The sequence below is a fragment of the Haematobia irritans genome, chromosome 1 (genome assembly GCF_050003625.1).
Source record: "Haematobia irritans isolate KBUSLIRL chromosome 1, ASM5000362v1, whole genome shotgun sequence".
Lineage (NCBI taxonomy): Eukaryota > Metazoa > Arthropoda > Insecta > Diptera > Muscidae > Haematobia > Haematobia irritans.
In genome coordinates this window covers 272,301,679-272,323,554 of record NC_134397.1, presented here as the reverse complement: position 1 = coordinate 272,323,554, position 21,876 = coordinate 272,301,679, and the positions used below count along the sequence as shown (strand labels likewise).

The following is a 21,876-nucleotide window of genomic DNA, read 5'->3' as shown; positions in this document are numbered from 1 at the left end:
CACGTGGGTATTTGCCAAATATTCATTCCTCCTCCCTGTGGCTCCTCTTAGCTACATTGGCCTAGGAAGGTGATTCACTTGCATTTTTCAAGATCCAGTGGAATGTCCATGGTCTGCAGCCAAAATGTTTGTCTGCCATAGGCTTCAATAATGTCTTTCCCAATAATATTCGACATTTGCTTTGATCCCACGGTCAATGACAACGATCGGACCTTTGGCAGTTACGGCGGCCCACACTATTACCTTCGCTGCCCCTTGAGTTCTGGTGGTCATTCGAAGGCGTTCATTTTAATCTGACCTCTTTGGCAAGTAAATCCGATCATTTTGTTTGTTCACAAACTGCTTAAAGTGGAATGGCTTCTCATCGGAGAAAACCAAATTCTGTAACTGGTCACTTTCGTGAAAGAGAAGCAACTCCTGGCTCTTTTCAGCCTAACTTGTTTCAGCCTAACTGTTTTCGGATCTTTAATGGCCAAGGGAGGCACCGTGATAAAATGGTTGGTCGTGAGTTCAATCTTAGATTCGACCAAACACCAAACAGTTTTTAGCGGCGAATTATGCTCCAAGTAATTCTGGAGACATTCAATACTTCTCTAGTGGTTTCACCGTAATGTGAAATGCCGTTTGGACTCGGCTAAAAAAGGAGAATTCTATCACGAATAATTTTATTTCTCAATTCAATAAATCTAAGCCAAGTAAATTCAAAAAAAAATTTACTTGAATGTACTTGAGCATCTAAACAAATTTAGATGTGGATGTAAGAATATCTAGTACTTTTTATACCCTCCACCATAGGATGGGGGTATATTAACTTTGTCATTCCGATTGTAACACATCGAAATATTGCTCTAAGACCCCATAAGCTATATATATTCTAGGTCGTGGTGAAATTCTCAGTCGATCTAAGCATGTCCGTCCGTCTGTTGAAATCACGCTAACTTCGGGACGAAACAAGCTATCGACTTGAAACTTGGCACAAGTAGTTGTTATTGATGTAGGTCGGATGGTATTGCAAATGGGCCATATCGGTCCACTTTTACGTATAGCCCCCATATAAGGGGACCCTCAGATTTGGCTTGTGGAGCCTCTAACAGAAGCAAATTTCATCCCATCCGGCTGAAATTTGGTACATGATGTTGGTATATGGTCTCTAACAACCATGCAAAAATTGGTCTACATCGGTCCATAATTATATATAGCCCCCATATAAACCGATCCCCAGATTTGGCTTGCGGAGCCTCAAAGAGAAGCAAATTTCATCCGATCAGGCTGAAATTTGGTACATGGTGTTAATATATGGTCTCTAAAAACCTTGCAAAAATTGGTCCACATCGGTTCATAATTATATATAGCCCCCATATAAACCGATCCCCAGATTTGGCTGGCGGAGCGCCAAAGAGAAGAAAATTTCATCCGATCCGCCTGAAATTTGGTACATAATGTTGGTATATGGTCTCTAACAACCATGCAAAAATTAGTCCACATCGGTCCATAATTATATATAGCCCCCATATAAAACGTTCTCCAGATTTGACCTGCGGAGCCTCTTGGAGGAGCAAAATTCATCCGATCCGGTTCAAATTTGGAACTTGGTGTTAGTATATGGCCGCTAACAACCATACCAAAATTGGTCCATATCGGTCTATAGTTATATATAGCCGATCTCCAATCACACAAAAATTGGTCCATATAATAATAATTTACCAAAATTAAATTTTCTACAGAAAATTTTGTCAAAATTTTATTTCTATAGAAAATTTTGTTAAAATTTTATTTCTATAGAAAAGTTTGTTAAAATTTCATTTCTGTAGAAAATTTTGTCAAAATTTTCTTTCTATAGAAAATTTTTTGAAAATTTTATTTCTATAGAAAATTTTGTTAAAATTTTATTTCTATCATACAACGCCCCGATTTTGTATGGGATTTAATAATTTTCCAAAATTTTTGCCCTACTTAAATTTCAGTAAAAAACTAACGAATTTCCTTAAGAATACCTACCCATACATACCCTCCCATATGGTTTTTGTGCTCTTATCCTTCGATTAACTTAATCTTGACCCCAAGTGCCACATCTCTCTATGAAATGTGAATGGTTATGGCTAAGACTTTAGCCACTTTATTTGCGAAATTCTATTGAAATTCCTTATGTGAAACTCTTTAGCTCTAGCGGCATTTCCTGGTATTTCCTCCAGATATAAGCCAACCTTAACAGAGAAAGGTGAAAATTAAAAGCATGTCGTTGTCCTCATCAACGTTAACAATACCAGTCTCGCCCGGCACTCTGGTATATGGAATACGAAGTAGCCACCATTGCCATCATCTTTGTGGGTTGTTTTAATTCCATGTCTAATCATAAATGTTTCTATTATCATCTAATAAACGTCTTGAATGTTCATACCCTTCATGTCTTGTTGATGGCAATGTAGGAGGTGCAGGTTTTTTTCCTTTTGTTGGTTTCATCTTTGCAATTACGTTGTTCCTGCCTTTGTTAGGACTCATTGCCAGGTGCAAAACAAGCATAATTAACACTCCAACACATTTCCGCAATATACTCTGTGTTCCATGGATTTTTGGAAGGAGCAAGGACCCACTAGGTATTAAGTGTATTGGTATTCAAATACACCCATCGCCACCATCTACCCCTGTGACAGCAAGCCAAGGTAACGAGGAATGTAACTGAGGCCATATTCTTGTTACCCATTACACCCCGTAGCAATGTTGTCGTTGCTGTTTTTGCTATTATTAATATGAGCCCTTGGGTCGTTATTCGGGTTTGTATCCTGGTTTTGTTTGCTTAGTTATAGCTGCTCTTGTCACCCACAATATAACGCTGGCAATGGAAGATTGCCATGGTTAGAAATTCGTCGGTAGATATGTGGCTGGATTTCCATCTCCTTGTATGCTATTGAGGTGTCCTGAAATGTCAAATTTTATAACATCTAAACGTTTTATGACTTTTCTTGACATACCATACCAAAACAGGCATTACAGAGAGAGAGAGGGAGAGCCTGAGAGTAGATGGCATTCCCCATCTTCCCAAGCATGTGAACACTAATGTTTGCTCCTCGCTGCCTAGTCAGTCCTATTTTTATTGCCTGTGATCATTATGATTATTGCGATTATGGCTGATATATGCGCGATGGATGCGATGACAATGATAACACCTGGTACTTTTATTGAAAATCAGGTGGAAATGTTGCACACACCCACACATACACACACAGCTCCCTTAGAGCATCACGCACCATGTCACATCATAAATAAGACATGCCATTTATGATTGAGGCAGGAACAATGAAGATAGCATGATGAGTTGATATTGCATGCCATTGTGATATATTGACATATATGTGCGATTAAAAACGGTAGGTACATATGTGGCAAAATTAAGTTCAAGATATTAAGAGGGATACTAAATTCGTGTGCCATCATAAATATTTCACTAAGGTGAGTAAGGTCAAAATCTGTGGCAGTTCCACTTCAAATGGAGCATTTTTCAAATCAAATGAAACAATTTATAATGTAAATGAAACCGCACAGACAACAACGGCCATAAATTCACCGTGGTGCAATGGTTAACATGCCCGCCATACATACACAGGGTCAGCAGTGGATTATACCACCTCATTAATCCTGGTGACATTTCTGAGTGTTTAAAAGCTTCTCTAAGTGGTTTCACTGCAATGTGGAACACCATATGGACTCGGTTATAAAAAGGAGGTCCCTTGTCATAGAATAGGCTATCAGTGATAAGAGAGAAGTTCACCACTGTGGTATCACAATAGACTGAATAGTCTAAGTGAGCCTGAAATATCGGGCTGCCACTATAGCTCACCTCACCTAAATACCCTCCACCATTAATATACCCTCCACCACAAATATAATAGTTTACTCTGAAAATTACTCGTTGTAGCGAGTTACTTGCAAGTATATAGAATTTTCGGTGGGGTTAATGAAACGTACTATATCAAGAAGATCGGTTCAAATGGTAAATTTAAAGTTTTTCATAGGGAGACTACATCAGAATCTGTATCTATAAGGACCATTTTGGGTTAAGTTTTAGAGGAATCTTAAACATTGCGTCTAAGTGTATAGGAAAGTCTAATGATATTATATGCTTTAAAATCAAAATTCTGTTTTTTACCCCCATTACTCGAATCAGCTCGGGAAGTACAATCGAGGAATGTTACTTCTAGTGGCGGGCAATTTGGATGATCAGTAATTTAGTCAGATCAATGTATTTGGTAATCCCCAATTCCTCTTACCGATTTGAAACAAATTTCCCATAGCTACACTCTAACAAAAGTTTACTTGGATTCACAAATTTTAAACTTTCTTTAAGGATTTTGATATTGATCCCGAGCCAAATATGAGGCTTCTTTGTTTTGATCTCAGCTTAAAAACCATTGCGTCGACTAAACTACAAGAGTAGCTTAATCGACAGAGGAAAATAATGTTTGCTAAATTTATTTGGGCAAAGCCCTATAGACTGCAATATGGACGCACGTTTCGGAATTACCACGTTCCTCATCAGCATCCTCTACAAAAAAAATCAAACCAAAGATGCTAAATCCTCAAAATGAGGCATTTGCCAATATTTGAAGCGTTTTTATCTTAAATGTAATGATTCAATATTTCAGTTAATTTAAAGACGATTTCTTTAAATCAAAAATTTATTTACTTTGAGGAAATTTTGCCTTGGTTCAAAGACTCAAATCTCCAAAATGTTTGTCATAAATTTATCAAAAGAAATGTTAAAGCAAAGATTACTATTTCAATTAAAATTTCATTATTTTAAAGAAATTTATCGTTAATATTTTGTAAACTGCACATCCTAAAATTTAGGTTCCAAAATCTTTAATAGCACGTAAATATTTTTTTTTTCAATTTATGAACCATTTCTTTAGAATTTTAATTTCAGGACAATTTAATACAAATTGCGTCACGATGTTCATGAATTTAAAAACGAATATCGGTTTATACAGGGGATCAAACCACATAAAGGAAATTCGAAACACCTATTTGTGGACCTCAAAAAGAGTTTACTTGGATGCAAAGATTTTGAGCTTCCCTTAAGGATTTGGTATTGATTCCGAGCCAAAGATGCGGCTTCTTTAAAATAAAGAATTTTTTTTAGCGACCTATCTGGCTTTAAATCTAGGATCAATAAAATTAACATTAGGATCAGCGTTGCCAATTTAGCTTTTTTCCCGCTAGATTTGGCTTTTTTTGAAGACGTTTAGCGGGAAAAAATGCATTTAGCTTTTAGCTTTTTTTCTGGCTTTTTTTCATGACCCTTTAGCTATTTTTGGCTTTTTTTTTTATTTTCGACATGTTCCTATTGAAATATGGATAAAACTTCGTTTTTATCTGAATTGTGAAATGTGAATTGCTTTGTACACTGAACAAATATTTTCGTGAGGCCGAAGATTTCATGTCCTTAAAATATGAACGCGAATTTTGGTTATAAAGCATTGGTGAATTTCTCTTATATAAACTGTTTTCCTTGTCCAAAAGCCGATAAAGTCGTTTTGTCCTTATAGTTAAGTGATTCAACTTACAAATGGGTATCTTTTCATGAAACAAGAAATAGGCTTTAAATATGCGGAGTTTTTGTATCTTGACCACAAACCAAAATAGCGTTCAAAAATAGAAGAGTTTTTTTTTAACATTTTATTTTAAAAACGTAACATAGAATAATTTCTACTTAAAGTCGAGTCTGAATATGGAAATTTAAGTTGTCGTTAGCACGTTTTTAAAGCATGATAGCTCATGAAGAAAAAGCTGAAAAAAAACGAATAAATTCAAATTTGACTCGGAATCAATACCAAAATCATTAGTGTACAAAATCTTTGGAACCGAACATAGAAATTATATAATAATAATAAATAAATTAATAATAAAGTTTTGAATGCGGTATTATTTTTTTTAACATAAAAAAATGCAATAAAAAAATCGTAGTGATAAGATCAAAACAAATCTGCTATTTATTAATGGAAAGGATTTACATTTACGAAAATTGGACAACAATAGGTTTGTATGGGAAATTTTCGAATAAAAGTTATTCAGTATAAACTTGCAAGACAGTTAGAATGGGTTTTATTCTCTTGGGTAATATTAGGAGAAGTGTACACGTTCACGACTTTATCATTAATTCAGTTAAAACGAAATATATTGATATTTTCTAATGCAGTTCTATGTGACATTGTGCAATATATCGCATATTGGACTTGTTGATGATTAACTAGCTGATAATCGCAAGTTTACTGGGAAAAAGGTTTTACTAGGAAATATAAACGAAGGACTTCCAGTAAAAATTTGTGATAGTAATCAAAATGTATCGAGTACGCAGACATAGCTAATATAACATAGATTTTCTTACAGTCTCACAGAAATGAAAATAAAATGAATACAATTAAAATAATATGCATTTTAAGTGAAATAAAGCCATTAAGTTTGTTAAATTTCAATCAAAAATGTGACTTTTGATACAAAAAAAATTTAGCTTTTTTCTAGCTATTTTTTAACATTTTTTAGCTTTTTTTGGCTAGTTTTTTGGACAAATCTAGCGGTTTTTGGTGAAACAATTCTGGCAACGCTGATTAGGATACAGATCTCATTTATCAAATTTTCTCTTTTCGCGGTTTTTTAATAAAGGTACTCACGTACAAATAAACGCCAGTTTAAAAATTCAAATTATAACGAATACTTCAAAGTAAACAAGTTTTTCTTAATTCCAAAAAAAATTTAAACCAAACACACTAAATCCTCAAAATAAGTCTTAGCCTATATTTGAAGCGTTTTTATCTAAAATCCAAAGTTTCAATATTTCAGTTAATTTACGGACAATTTCTTAAAATTAAAAATGTGTTTCTTTACTTAAAGGAAAATTTGCATTAGTTCAAAGACATACGATTTTAACGAAGGGACGCACATTTACAAAATTGGTGTTCTAAACTTAATGAAAAAAAAATTTTGAAGCAAAGATTATAAACTTTACTTTAATTAAAATTTCATTATTTTAAAGAAATTTCTTTTTATATGGGGAATATATCTAAATATGGATCGCCATACATATTTGTGGATCTCAAATACCTTTAGATTTCCATTTCCAGGAAAATTGAAAAACGTTGATTGAAACTGATAACTTAGTCAATTAAAACATTAACTGACACAGTTTAACAATTCACTTTAGTTGTCTCGTTGGCGGTTAAAGTACTAAGACTTACCTTAACAAGTATATACAGCACTAAGTTCGGCCTGGCCGAATCTTAAATACCCACCACCATGAACCAAATATTAGGGTTTCCTTTGAAATTTCAGGAGGGCTTGGAGACTTGAGGACACTTCCCGATGATAAATTTAAAGATTTCACCTATGAGGACTATATCAGATTCTGGATTTATAAGAACCATTTTTGTTTGAGTTTTAGAGGAATCATTAACATCTCTTGTAAGTGTGCAAGAAAATTATGAAATAACGTCTTGACTTGAAATCTTAAATCTGTAGAAGTAAAATCTGGAAATTTTACTTTGAGTTTCAAGCAATGTTCATGATCAGTGCGCCTTCTACACCCTCAAGAAGTGAAGTCCGTCTATATGGAGGCATTACCAAATGGATCGATAAAAACTTAATCCGATACACGTTTTTGTGAGCTTAAAATACCAGAATATTTACAATTTCAGGCAGATCAGATAAAAACTACGGTTTCTAGAAACCCAAGGAGTTAAATCGGGAGATCGTTCTTATAGGGGCTATACTAAAATATGGACCAATACTCACCGTTTTCGGCACACCTCTATATGACCCGAAAATACCTCTAGATTTCCAATTTCAGGCAAATAGGATAAAAACTTCAGATTCTAGAAGCCCAAGAAGTAAAATCTGGAAATCGGTCTATATGGGGGCTATATCAAAATATGGACCGATAATCACCATTTTCGGCACACCTCTTTATGGTCCTAAAATACCTCTAGATTTACAATTTCAGACAAATTGGATAAAAACTACGGTTTCTATAAGCCCAAGAAGTAACATCGGGAGATTGGTCTATATGGGGGCTATACCAAAATATGGACCGATACTCACAATTTTTGGCACACGTATTTGTGGTCCTACAATACCTCTAGATTTCCTATTTCAGGTAAATTGAATAAAAACTGCGGTTTCTATAAGCCCAAGAAGTAAAATCGGGAGATTGATCTATATGGGGGCTATACCAAAATATGGACCGATACTCACAATTTTTGGCACACGTATTTGTGGTCCTACAATACCTCTAGATTTCCTATTTCAGGTAAATTGAATAAAAACTGCGGTTTCTATAAGCCCAAGAAGTAAAATCGGGAGATCGGTCTATATGGGGGCTATACCAAAACATGGACCGATACTCACAATTTTTGGCACACCTCTTTATGGTCATAAAATACCTCTAGATTTCAAATTCCAGGCAAATTTGATAAAAGCTTCGATTTCTATAAGCCAAAGACCCGAAATCGGGAGGTCGGTTTATATGGGGACTATATCAAAACCTGGACTGATATAGCCCATCTTCGAACTTGACCAGCCTGCAGACAAAAGACGCAAAATTTCAGCACGATTGCTTAATTATTGAAGACTGTAGCGTGATTACAACAGACAGACAGACGGACAGACGGAAATCGTTATATCGTCTTAGAATTTCTCCCTGATCAAGAATATATATACTTTATATAGTCGGAAATCGATATTTCGATGTGTTACAAACGGAATGACAAACTTATTATACCCCCGTCACCATTCTATGGTGGTGGGTATAAAAAAGGCATAACTATAATACTAGAGTTACCATATCAATACAAAAATAATTTCAAATGTGATGTACTTAATGGAGACGTATCGTATGATACATGACATTACGGTGACTTTTTTTGGACGCATTGGTAGCTTTTGCAATACTTTTGGCTGATCTTCACTCCAAAATCGACAGTTCTGCTTATTTATGCACCCATTAAACCAAAAATGAGCATCGGCACAAGAAGTGCCGAAGAAGAAGAAACTTAAATAAGGGAGTACGCATTTTGATAATAAAATTCAATACGACGGTTGAATTGGCCAACCCTAGTGTTGTAATGTATCAACTGACAGCTCTAACGTAAAGCTAAACAGTTTTGAAGTTATACCTATTTTTTATAACATTCGATGTGAATTAACTCAACAACAGTGCATCGATGAGCATAATTAAATTTTTGGCGATAAAGCTCCGTCATGGACCAGTGTTTACCGATGGTAAAATTAATCGAGGTTATAGTTCACTCCAAGATGAATTTCTTGAAGTTTATCCAAAATCTGTTGTTGTTCCGGAAACCATCGATGCTGTACCCCATCTGATATTACAAAATCGTCATGTGACCCATCGTCAGATTGGGATAACCTTAGTCCTTAGTGGGCCCAGCATACATAATATTTGAAAAACAAAAATTGCATGACTATTTGAACGTCGAAAAAAATTGTTTGCATTGGATCCCACACAATTTGTTAATCACTCAAAAAAGGCTCGTGTAGATGGGTTGAAAAAAAATGCTCCAAAAATATGATTGTGGTGCTTCGAACCAATTTTTTAGAAAGTACAAAAAGGTAGATTTTGAGCGAAAAATTACTTTTCACTAAGTTTCGGTTTTGATTCCACAAAAATATACTACGGACATGAGTTCAAATTCATTTCTTATGAGGCTGCAAAAACTTCCAACAGCATAAACGGCCTAACATATTCTTGATATTCAAGAAAATCGGTTCAAAACTGTGTACACCAAAGATACTAAACCATTCGCGGGGTACTACGGTACTGACCAGGGTGAAAAAGTATTGAAAAACATACTGAATATTTCATCCCTGCCACCTAATATACATAAACCCTTGTAAAACTTTTGATTTCTTCTTTATTGTGATTAGCTTACCCAATAGCTAATTACAATAACCAACTATTGTGAATAGGGGAAATGTTACTATATAAAAATTCTGTCTGGAAATATCTGCGCCATTTGCACTGCCGAGATGTTGATGGATAGAAGTGTAACGATGAATAACCCACAAAAACGTTCTATCCAATGCTTAAAAAACAGGCCTCATATTTTTAAATACGCTGCTATTATTTATGATATAGCTTAAAAGATGTTATTGTGTTAAAAATATTTTTATACATTTTCATAAATTTATGATATCTATAATATGACCTAAAATGTGGAAAACCATAAAAAAAATCCTAATCACCTAAAAGGCATAAACATTGTCCTATAAATTGGACAAGTTTATCACAATATCCAACAATATCGATAACCCTATCCAAACGATGTTGTATTTAGTGCAAAAAATAGCCCCTCCTAATATTTATCAATTCAAGTAATTAATTGAATTAGAACTTATTCAATGAGAGAAAATTTGTATTCATGAGTAAGAAATTTACTTTTAGACATCTCCATAAATTTATAATGTCTTACAAGTGATTACAAAGCATTCTAGCTTTGGCTTAAAACCCAATATACTAAATTTCCATTACGAAAAAAAATAAGACATTTCTCCCTCGTGTGTAATCTGATTGTCCAATATGTGTCGCTCCAACTACAGCACCGTAACCGTTCACATCGCATTAACAATATTGACAAATTAAAATGAAAGGAAAAAAAACGAAATATTAGAGAAATACAGCCCTTTGTAATCCATTGATATGTAGCGGTAATGTACAAGGTTCACTAACTCCCCAGTGACCCTGATGTGATGTTGTTCCAAAGTGATTTATAATCGGATACCACTTCTGGCCGAGGTATTAAATTTCTTTTCTAATAAAATGAATACTTGCCATGTAGCCAAGATACCAGTGCTGGAATGTTTGCTGTTTTTTGGTCTATAGACCTGACCCTACTTGCTTGACAGCATCAATACCAAATGGCACATTTGGCCAATAAACTCGTATGGGACAAAAGTCTTACAATGAAGACGACATGGGTTTTCTTCTTTAGATTGTACTGGTCCTGCTAATGTTTTTCTTGTGAGCCTTTTTTTTAGATGGCGAGTAGAGCATTTTCATTTCCTTGGAAATCCCTTTGCAGCCATATAGAAGTCATATTTACCAAAAAAAAAACACAAATAAAATACAAAAGGGGAAACCCCCAAAACAAATATCAACTGACAAAAAAAAACGACAAACTTCATAAAAAACAATAAATGGGTACACTGTCACAAAAAATTGTGAAAATGTTTTCAAACAAATAAATGCAGTTATTTGGACAAATTTTTGAATTTTTCTGTTCACAATTAATTTAATTTTTTTTGCATCTACCATATATACATACATTTATTTTGAATTTATCGGTCTATATAGAGGTATACCAAAACATAAACCTACACCCATCATATTCGGCTCACATGTTTGTGGACCAAAAACACCTACAGTTTGTCAAGAAAGTGTTTTGACAATGGGATAAAAATTATGTTTTGTTCCAAAATTAAATATAATGAAATTTTAAAAAAATATTTTATTATGTATTTTGCAAAGTATACATACGTACACAGAATTAAAAATTTAATAAAATATTTAATATTTCAATTATTTCTAGAATTTGAAATATTTGGCAATGTCAAAAGACTTTCTTGACATACTGTATATATATTTAAAATCAGACAAATCGGATAAACATTTCGGTGTCTAGAAATTTCCCTCCAAATTGTCAGATCGGTCTATATGGTGAGTATACCAAAAAATTTATGGACTGAACTTATAGGTTCAATTAATGTTTTATTTCATAAAATTGAATAAAAAATTAAACATCAAAATAACTCGACAAACAATTTACAATAAAGCAACTACAAATAGTTCCACACTTTTCCCAGCAAAAAAATTGTGAGTTGTTCTAAAGGAACAACTTTAAAAGTACTTCCAAAAATGTCCTCAATTATTTTAACCACACAGGGAGTTTTTTTACTTAATTTTTTTCATATTTTAATGTGTAATTTTTTGTTTTCTTTTTTTTTCAAATAGTTTAAAAAAAGAGTAAAAATAAATAAATTGGTACAAATTATTCAAATTTTGCCACAAAACTGCTAAATCCATTATAGAAAAATCGATAATTTTGGAAATTATTCCAGGAAAAACGTTTCAAACAAGCGTCAGAATGCATTAAAAATCATAAAAACAATATAAAAATGATTTATTTGGGAAACAAATTTTTAATTCACATTCAAAACACTGAATTCGGATCTCACCTTAAGAAGTGATGCAAATTCATTGCAACGGCTGTTGAAACGGTGGACATTTGTCCTATGACAAGCTCATATTACATTCATTGCTTCTCCGCCAATTTTGCACCACTTCTAGACCCAAAAAGAACATTTTCACTACTTTTTTGGCAACGCTTTTTCGCAGCATTATTAAGATATTAATTTATGAAAGAATAGTTTTAATATCAATTACTATTTTTTAAATTAAATTGACTAAACTAAATCAATCATAAGTTCAACCACAGCTTTATTTCATAAATATCTGACTTCAAACATTGCCATCGGCAACTGCTACCACAACCCAAGTAATTCGATTGTTCATAAAAGTCTTTAGAGGAAATTTGTGCGATTGTATATACTTGTTTAATTTTTATAAAAATTAAAAAAAAACTATTAACATTTATTGAAAAATGGAAAATCATAAATAGAGTTTCAAATTCTGGGGGGGCTAAAATTGTTCTGGGGGGTCTAAGCCCCCCCAGAAAAAAAATTTGTCCATTCGGCGGCGCACAATCATCCATTATAAAATCAATTTGAAGTTATTCGAATGGTAATGAGATTAGTTGTACAACCAATCTTACAATCAAATTTACATTTAGTTAAAATTTTCTGAGCTAAATATTTGCAAAAATGTTATAGCTGTTTGAAATTGATTGATTGTGGATGGAAGGTTCAACATTTTGGTAAAAATACTACAATTATTATTATATTTTTCTGATTTAAATCGATATTTTTGATTAATTGGCGGCTTAATTTGAGTCGAGATGAGTCGACATATTCGGCGGCGGCGTCGACTGGCAAAAAATGGTCAAACACACCATATTTAGCACACCTGTTTGCCGATTCACACCACATTCAGCATACCTGCGAACGGACCTAAAATACCTCTAGATTTCAGCCAAATCGGAAACAAATTGCTATTTGTTGAAGCCTTCTTGGGCTAAAAAATCGGGAGGTCGGCCTATATGGGAGCTATAGTAAAGCAGGGACCTATATACACCACATTGGGCACACCTATTTATGGATCTAATATACTTGTAGGTTTTCTATTTCAGCCAATCAGACCCCAAATCGGGGGGGTTATAATGGGGGCTATATCGAAACCTGAACCGATGGACTATCTGCCAATTTCTATTTCCAAATTTGATCTGCGTACAAAGTAAAAAACTAATTTGTACCAATTTTCAGGACGATTGGTTGTACATTGAAGGCTGTAACGTCATTACAGCAGACAGACAGACAGGCGGACGCGGTTATATTGTCTAGGAATTTTTTCCTGTTCAAGAATATTTATACTTCATATAGTCGAAAATGAATATTTCGATGTGAATGCCAAACATATTATATGTTACCCCCATCACCATTATATGGGTGTGGGTATAACAAGACTAACATACTCAAAATGTATTGCCTATTTTTAGGCAGTCAAATAAAATATCTTTAAAAGATCCAATAGGTTTAACCGCTAATTTAATTTGATCCAGTTGCCCTAATGTACACATTGTCAGTACGTTTTTGAACTAAATTAGTACTTAGATAAAAAAATATATGCGGAAACATGGGTGTCTGCATTTCTAAGGGCCAGGTTCTTGATGTATTTTTATAGTGTAGACAAAACAACTCTTGTACTTTTCAGAACATATTTGTAAAATTTTTTTCTCCACAAACAACTACCATCGCTTATTTTTTCCATGTGTATTTGCAAAATAACAAAAAATGTTGATTGCTTACAATGTTAAAGTTGGGAGTTGTTTGATGTTTTGCGGATGTTGGGATATGTTATTGCTCTACCAGCATCAATGCCGCGTGTTGTTTGTGTGTGTGTATGTGAAGAAAAGGAAGCCTCTGCAGTAGTGTTTGGGGGCACATTAAGCGTAACATATTGTGATGGCAAACTAATTTAAGTCGGAAACAAACTTGTGTTTCCCCCCGCTCCACTCAATCTAACTACTAACACCAACCATAATCAAATGAAACTTTTTCATTTTTTTGCGTTATTTATTTATTTTTATAGTCAAGCCGTCCTTCCGTCTATTGACTTGAAAGAGGTTATGGGCTATGCCACCAGAAGGTGTACAAGTATTGGTGTTATAAGGGTCAATAGTTTTGTGTTGGCTAACAACATCTAAGCCAAGGCAAGAATAATCGAAAAGTACTCAAAGTAAAGTTTTAATAGAAATTATTGTGTTGAGTTTTCCGTTTTTTTTTTTTTGGAATAGTGCCTGTAAGTAAAATACTAACGAAAATAACGAGATTTTTATAAGAATCCCTTATACATTTGAGTTCGTGTTGAGAACACGTGTGCTTTACGCGTTCTACACGGTTGAAAAAGACTGTTTTTCATATGTTTGGCTATAAACATTATATGTTTGGAACACAAATTTTTAAACACAATATTTTTGAGTGCAAGCATATAATGTTCATAAACTAGCATAACATGTTTGGGACATATATGTTAATATGTTAGAACATATTATGTTTGGGACATAAAATGTTTGTAAATATAATATGCTTGGATGCAAACATATATTAATTTAGAAATAGCCTATAAACATATATGTGTTTAGTAGCTTGGAACGCTATTTAACAGGGAGCGATATTGAATTAAGTTGGTGGTTGTTGCTTGTTATTACAAAATTAACATTTTATTTTTCCTTGGGCAATTGAACAGCTACTTCTTTGATCCTTACAAACTGTGTGGTTTGCTGTTCGAATCCCCGCCCGGCAAAAGGTAAAATTAAAATAAAAAAAATCATAAAATTGAATAATTTCTTCTACAATGTTTGTATTACAGAAAAAGGTGCTAAGAACTAAAAAATCTCGTGGAAGTGAGCAAGATGTCGGGGAATATACAATTGGGCAGAAACAAAATTTTGAGCATTCAGGTCGAAAACCTATGTTGTTAGCACCTATATTACCTGTTTATTTTCATAATTCATTATGATTGTAAATATATAAATAAATAAATACAATTTTGAGCACAATATTGTTTGGGAGATTTTTTTTTAAGCATATAATATTTTTGGGTGCAAAATGCTTCCAAACATATATGGTCACATAATAACATATTGTTTTTTGGAAGACAACATTATTGAATTTGGATGCAAAAATACAAAATGTTTGGAACTTAGACTACCCAAACATATATTGTTTAGACCAATATGCTTTCAAACATATTATATATTGGTAGAGATCAAACATATAAATGTTTGGGCAATACCCAAAAATGTATATGCTTGAAGCAAAATATGTTTGGGAGTATATGTTACAGAAGCGATTTTTTGTGAGGGTGTAGTTAAATTAATTTAATATTCCCTTAACTTTTGTACACTAAATTTAATTTAAAAAATTTTATATCAAATTTAAGCGATTAAATTCATCAGAAACGACGCAACTCAGAAAATTGTTTCAGGCTCACTCGTTTTTTTATATCCAATGGAAGGCGCCGATATTTCTACCTGCACCCAAAGAAATTTGTTAGTAGGGACAGCAGAAAGTCTGCTGAAAAAGGGACAGCAGTCGGTGATTGCTGAAATGGCAAACATTTCCTGCTATTTTTAAAGCTCGATTACACTAAAACGTGTTTTATTTTGGCTAAAACAAATAAAAATGTCAACTTAGGAGCTATCCTAACATAATTAAAACAATATTTTATGAATATCTATAGTGTTTGACCAAAAATCCGAATATTTATCGAAGTGAGGCATAACAGCAAACAAAATGTTTGCTGATCGTATTTAGGAGCTTGTAAGTATATTACAGTGCAAAAATATACTAAAAACTACTTTTGGTTCTTAAATATGCTTTGGGGAAAATTTATAACCTAAAAATGTTATAAATTGTTGTTCATTTGGCCCTGAAGTACAAAAATATAACAGCAGACATCGACTGCTGTTTTTAGCAGACTTTTTTCTATGAGTGTGTTTAACTTGACTAAAACTTAAAATTAACATTCTCATATACATTAATTAAAAATTCAAAAATGTCAATCATTTTTTAACTGTTCCCAAATCCACTTCCATGTGAATGTGAATTACTTCCACGATTTTCGTGTCCTACAATCCACTTTCACCGGAACTTTCGTGAAATAAATTCACTTGCAAAAGTCTTGGTGAAAGTTGAATTATGTCGAAGATGGGTGTATTTCCGGTTAAAAAAAGTACTCGCGTAAAAAAATTGAAATGTTTTATATTTAATACATGAGTTTTATTAAAACTGCGTCATTTTTAATTTAAAAAAAATAATAAATTATAATAAGTCTATTGATTCCACTTAATTTGATTTCCGCCTTAGTGAATTTTTGGGTGATTTGTGCAACCCAGTTGGTTACAGAAAAGTTCAAAAAAGAGCGTGAAATTAAGAACACCAAATTTTCACGTTCGTGGCTTTGACGTGAATAGTGGAAGTGGAATTGAAGTGGATATAAAAAGTGATTGTATCAATTGATTTTTTACAAAAAGTTTTTAGCTTGGTCAACTTTTTTAACTGGAAATTGGTTGGTTACATTTTTTCTGTACTGATAATGATAGTATTTGCAGGATCAATTTAAAATATCAATATTTGATATTTTTAATGAATTGGCGGCTACATGTCTATGCAATCGGCGCGGCCTACAGATTTTATTAAACCGACGCCGCCATTACATCGACTGACAATGCAGTCGCCAATTCATTAAAATACCAATATACGAATGCAAAATTGATAATAACAGTGATGTTATCAGCCGATAATAAATATAAACTAAAATACTTGAACAGAGAATGAAGCCGAACCATTGTTGTCGGCGGCGGCTGCCACTAAATTTTTGCCTCTGGTGGCGGCCGATAAAAATTTGTCCATTCGGCGGCAGAAAATTATCCATTAAAAAATCAATTTGAAGTTGCTCGAATGAGATTAGTTGTACAACCAATCTGACAATCAAATTTACATTTCATTCAAAGTTTCCGAGCTGAATTTTTGTAAAATTATTATAGCAGCTTGAAAATGATTGTTTGTGGGCGGAAGGTGCACAATTTTGGAAAAAATATGACAATTATAAATACACTTTTCTTATTTAAATCGATATTTTTGATTAATTGGCGGCCAAATTTGAGTCGAGATGAGTAAATAGTCGACGGCGACTGAAATAGGCGGCGCGACTCGGCGGCTTCATTCTCTGTACTTGAATGGTGCCATTTTAAACAATAGCGATAATTTAGGTCAACCTAGATGTTGTGAGTAATTGTACAATTATTAAATGGTGGTTAAAAATAAAACAAACTATTTAGGAAATTATTGTAATTTTATTTTATTATGATATATTGGTATTACTAAATTATGTATGGAACAAAATATCGGCCAAATGGGCGCCGCGACCTCGGTGGCACACCTTCATCCGATGGTCCAAATTTTCGATGACACTGAGGCATAATGGAGGTTCTATGCCGTTAATGTGCCGAATTATCTCATCCTTCAGCTCTTGAATTGTTGCTGGCTTATCGATGTACACCTTTTCTTTCAAATAACCCCAAAGAAAAAAGTCCAACGGTGTCAAATCACATGATCTTGGCGGCCAATTGACATCGTCATTACGTGAGATAACACGGCCATTGTATTTGTTGCGCAAAAGAGCCATTGTTTCGTTAGGTGTGTGGAAAGTGGCACCGTCCTGCTGAAACCACATATCGTCCACATCCATATCTTCCAATTCGGGCCATAAAAAGTTCGTTATCATTTCACGATAGCGAACACCATTCACAGTAACTGCCTGACCGGCCTCATTTTGGAAAAAATACGGCCCGATGATGCCGCCAGCCCATAAACCGCACCAAACAGTCACTCTTTGTGGGTGCAGTGGTTTTTCGACAATCACTCTTCATCCACTGTTGCCATTTCTTGGAACCATTCTGCCCATTCACGACGTCCATGGTTCAAATTGAGTAAGTCTGAAATAGAGAAATGTCAAATAAAATTCGGAAAAAAACTTGGCGCGTAACCACTCTTTACAAATATCTATCCTCTGCCTACTACGTGCGTAAATATAACCACAGCGATAAGCGGTAGGCGAAACATTTTTGCCGCGACGACAAATACAATAAGTTTGTCGGCGAATATTTCCTTTTTTTCATGTTTCCTAACGTTTTTGATGTACAGCATGTTTTTTTCAATATTAAACATTGAAGTTGTATAAAAACATGCAAAGGCTTGTTATTTCAAGAAAAAATAAGTTCCACTCACCAACAATGCCTAGCGGTGAGTTCAAAAAATTGAAAAGCGAATTGTAATAGATTTTAATATGACGTGTAGCCAGCCGTCACGGTATTCCGTCCCCCGGATTTTGGGCTTCCCATAGGATATACACGTAAATAAGTGTTATATTTACACACTAAAGGTGGGTATTAAGTTCGAGCTTAATGTGGGTATTAACTTCGAGTTTAGCCGCTAAAAACTTCATTTTTTCACGATTACTTTTCTTTAATAATCCATTTTAAGGAATACAAACTTTGTGAAAATTTGCTTTGGGCTTTTCCCCATCGAGTTATAATAAAATTTGCAACAAATACGAATAATTTCATGAATTTTTCTTATTGACGATTTTAAAGGTGAGTATTAAGTTCGAGTTTAGCCGCTAAAGAGAAAACTAAATCAGCAAAAAAAGGCATACAATTATACATATTTGTTGCAAATTTTATTATAACTTGATGGGGAATAGCCCAAAGCAAATTTTCACAAAGTTTGTATTCCTTCAAATGGATTATTAAAGAAAAGTAATCGTAAAAAAATTACGATTTTAGCGGCTACACTCGAACTTAATACCTTAAGTGTGTAAATAGGCAAAACATTTATTCCGCGACGACAAATACAATAAGCTTGTACTCAAAAATTTCCCCTATTCCTGTTTCCGAGTCTTTTTGAAGTCAACAAACATGATTTTTCAATATTTAATAGAAACATGTATTAGGCCATACACATTAGGCTCAAAATCAAAAGATTTAAAATCCCTTTTTTATAAGGCAAATGATATTTGAAATCTGGGTAAAGTAGATTTTGGAAGTATAATGTGAATGAGTTACAATATATTGTTATTTGTTGAGTTATTTTAAGATAAAAGAATATCCACATGATCAAGCAACAACAATGCCTAGTTATGAATTAAAAGAGTTGAAAAGTGATGGCAACACTATACCATTTTTTGCCAAGGATAGGTTTTAATTTGGGGACACAACACTAGCCATCATGGTATTTCGTCGCGTATTTTGGGCTTCCCTTAAGAAATACACGTCAGTAATTGTTCGCGTGCCGCCTATCGCTATTACACATTAACCCAATCATATCAGTTCAGCCGTTAAACGACAGCTACGGAATGTAAAAACTTAGTAACATCCGCCGCCGATGAAAAGGAGATTGTAAATTTTTTATACAAGTAATCGTTCGGCAAGAAAACTTCACTTCCTCTTCTTCCTGTTCTTGTATTGCACTTATAACCAAAAACTATTAAAGGGCCATATTGTTGTTAAAACAGAGCAATGATCCAAATTGTCTTATAGGTATTATATTTTTAAAAAGATTGTTATATGACGTTCCTAGCAAACACACACACAAAAGGCTGGGATTTGCGCCAAATTTTCTTATATGAGATGTGCTTATATTTATAATCAACTGTATAGACAGACAATAATGCTCTAAGTTTCGGTAAAATTTTTATATGCTTTGTTTCTTATACCCTGCCAGCATTTCAAAGTTCCATTTCAACCTCATCGTTACCACAGACTCGTAAATGTCACTTCAACCATCATGAAAAGGTACATCAAAAAGTACATGCAAGTAATTTGCCATCTCTACTGTTAAAAAAGCCATTTTTTTTTTGTGAAACGCCAAGCGCAACCAGCTTGTTATATTTTAATTAAATAAAAACGAAAATAAAGTTCTGAAAACATAGATTATACGCTTAAAATTGTGAAAGGTATATTGGTGAACAATTTGGTGATTTTCCAAATGGAATAAAGTGATTGTTTTTCAGATATTTTACAGACACGCTGCCTCCATGGAATAAAAACTCTGGTTGATAGACGCAGCAACATGTAACTCGCTACTTGTAACTCAACATCATCATTAATGCCAAAAATTATGTTAAATGTAATGTGATAGTGGTATAAATGTTATATTTTTAAGAATTTGTAAATGTTTAATCAAATTAATAAATATCTAAACAAACGTGTTTTACTCGACCACAATGATTCTTTTACAACTATCTTAAAATGCACTTTTTCTGATTGTTTGGAGGGTCCCTTATTGGCGTCGTTCTAAATTGATCTATAAAGGCGCCTAATAATTGCACTCATGCGAAACATTTTTGTAGTAACTTGGCGTGGTACAACTTCTCAATAGTGACGGCGCTTTTCCGACGAGTTTTTGATGTCGTATATGATTGTTTTCGACGTAGTGGGGATTCTCAAAAGAGTCCCCAAATTCAAAAAATGTTGGCAGGGATATGAGATGTACGTATATCCGTTACCGATTGTATAGACAATTATATTGTAATTCTTCCGTGAAACGTCTGTACAAGCTGTATAAAGAAAACTAGTTCATATTTTTGGTGGAGTTAATTCCTATTTTATTATTTTATAAATTTTAAATTGAATTTAGTGTCTCTTTTCGATTTGAATTTTTAAATATGCAATGAAAAGGTTATATGTTTATGTTTACTGAACACATCTTCACGTGTTATTCGACATTTCACTTTGCTCTGTTATTCTTTATTGTCAATTGTGTACATTCGCCAATCTTATTTTGAAAGCGGCAGACAATGAAGAACAGAAAACAAATAACCGATAAGAAGAACATCAACAATAGTGAAGGAAAACAACAACAAAAAGTCGGCATACAAAATAACTACCATTGTGGATATATTCGCCGCAAAATATACTGTCAAACAAACGAGAGAGTGTGAGAGAGAGAGAGAGAGTTGAATAAGTGGTGAATGAGAGCCTTCAACAACATTTTGACAGTATCTACCCAAAACGTTCTAATGAATACGAAAAAATGCAACACTGCACAGCAAGAGATACAATAACAAACCAGCCCAAAATGACAACAACAACAAACCATTAAGAAAATGTAGAAGAAGCTGAGAAAAGAAAAATCATCAGAGAAACAGCCTCAAAAATAAATTCGCTGCTATAGTTTACAAGAAGACACACACAGAGCACATAAGGCTGGCAGATGACAGACAGAGAGAAAGAAAGAGCAAAACGAAATATCTGACAGAAAAGGCAATGGAGGATGAAGCAAAAATTGTATCGAATCGATTCGAATTAAGTCAGAAGAAGTAGTGGCAATTGTGACAGAAATAAAAACGAAATCAATTTTAGTGAATAAAATCCAAGTGAAAAATGAAATAAACCAAGGCAAACGTTTGCCAAAACACTCTTCCAGCCCTTAATAACACTAACATTGCGGAAAGTGTGTACGTTTGTTGGAAAATTGTGTTTCAAAATCTATGAAAAAAATGTATAGATGTGCATTTTCGTTAGTCGCAGGAAAGAAATAATGCTGGCTATGATGTGATGTGAATAAAGAAGTGGAATATCTAAAAACAGAAAATGAAAAAATGTATGTTCAAATAAATCATCAATCCAGCGATAT

General features: G+C 33.7%; 1 protein-coding gene and 1 long non-coding RNA gene across 5 annotated transcripts in view; both read left to right on the top strand.

Moving 5' to 3' along the window:
• The window catches only part of Ptp99A (Protein tyrosine phosphatase 99A), an 873,279-nt gene that overhangs the window by 695,926 nt on the left and 155,477 nt on the right, over nt 1–21,876 (top strand). The window contains exon 1 of one of the 4 annotated variants that reach the window (XM_075294572.1): nt 21,290–21,843. The exons of 1 other annotated variant lie outside the window; for it this stretch is intronic. The gene's annotated coding sequence lies outside the window, so the exon portion shown is untranslated. Of the gene's footprint in view, nt 1–21,289; nt 21,844–21,876 lie in introns of those variants that run through there. 2 more of the 4 variants (XM_075294571.1, XM_075294566.1) reach the window with 2 other exon arrangements.
• Nucleotides 20,063–20,465, top strand: LOC142224795 (uncharacterized). Its single transcript, XR_012719195.1, has 2 exons — nt 20,063–20,194; nt 20,252–20,465. It is a non-coding gene; the product is annotated as an uncharacterized LOC142224795 (long non-coding RNA).